Source organism: Acyrthosiphon pisum, chromosome X (genome assembly GCF_005508785.2).
Source record: "Acyrthosiphon pisum isolate AL4f chromosome X, pea_aphid_22Mar2018_4r6ur, whole genome shotgun sequence".
Taxonomy (NCBI): Eukaryota; Metazoa; Arthropoda; class Insecta; order Hemiptera; family Aphididae; genus Acyrthosiphon; species Acyrthosiphon pisum.
In genome coordinates, this window is record NC_042493.1 from 26,587,712 (window position 1) to 26,589,214 (window position 1,503).

Consider the following 1,503-nt stretch of genomic DNA (forward strand, 5'->3'; position numbering starts at 1 on the left):
ATTTGCATCAAAAGGACCAGTTAAAGGTCAGTCATTCTTGTATTATTAAAAAAATATATTTTATATTTAACTTATATCAGTACCTACTAATTTCAAAAATTACAGGTGTCGATCTTGCTAAATTGGTTTTCAAAGCTATTATGATATTAGAAGATTCTGGGTTGCAAGTTGTAGCACTTACAAGTGATGGAGCTTCAACAAACAAAACTATGTACAAAATGTTGGGTGTAAGTGGTAAAAGAGCAGATTTAAAAAATTACTTTCAAAACCCTTATGATGAAACACATAAAGGTTTTGTTCTGTGTGATGCTCCACATACTGTAAAAAATATAAGGAACCGATTATATCAAAATAAATATTTTAAAGTAAACAATATTAGAATTTTTAATTTAAATATTTAATTTTTTTGTATTTTAATATTATAATATGAAATTGAAATTGTTTAATAAGGAACTAAGACTTTTAAGAAAAAGAACATAGACCTTATAAGCGGACTGTATACGTTTATTTACGATATAGTAACAATTGTGGAGCCGCTCGTTGTGCTCGGTACAAACTTCCATACGCGACTGGTTACATATAATATGAGATAAATAAGGTCTCTGTCAAGACAGCGAACGATAACACGACTCGAGCGCTAACATACTCCCGGCATTGAAAATATTGATTTTCAACATAAACAATAAAAAGTTACTAATTATACATATATCGTAGGCATATACAGAAAAATATATAAATAATTACAATATTAATAAGAATAAATTAGTTTCAAATCTTATCGAACAAACATATTCGACAAACACGTAAATAGTATCATAATTCAAAATAAATAAATTAATTAATAATTAATGAATAGCTAATAAAATAGAAAAGTGAAAATAAAAAAAAAGAACACGTACATATAATTTATAAATAAGAACAAAGTAACAGTATAACATCACATACTATAATCTGACATTATTTAATTTCATATTGTATAATACATTTTTAATACATTTTTTATACGTTTTTTAATCAATATTACCCTCAAAAGGAAGTGGACATAACGTTCGAACTGCCCTTTTCAACTTACGGCCTGCTGACATGACTTCTGCTGACCGAATGACTCCGTCGGAACCTCGGTAGATGTGGTCGACTAGCCCCAATCGCCATTGCAATGGGGATAGATTGTCCTCCTTCACTAGAACTACTGTTCCCACATTCAGCTTCGGACCCTTCTCCTTAGACCATTTGGACCTCTCTTGAAGTTGACATAAGTACTCTTTACTCCAACGGCGCCATAACTGTTGTGAATATTGAGTAATTCTACGCCAACGTGTTAATCGATTAACTGGTATAGCGGTTACGTCATCTTCTGGTACCGCGGTGAGAGAATCTCCTATAAGGAAGTGCCCAGGAGTGAGCGGGCTGGGATCAGAAGGATCAGTAGATAAGGTGGTTAAGGGACGCGAGTTCAAGCAGGCTTCGGCGCGCGTTAGTACAGTACATAATTCTTCGTATGTT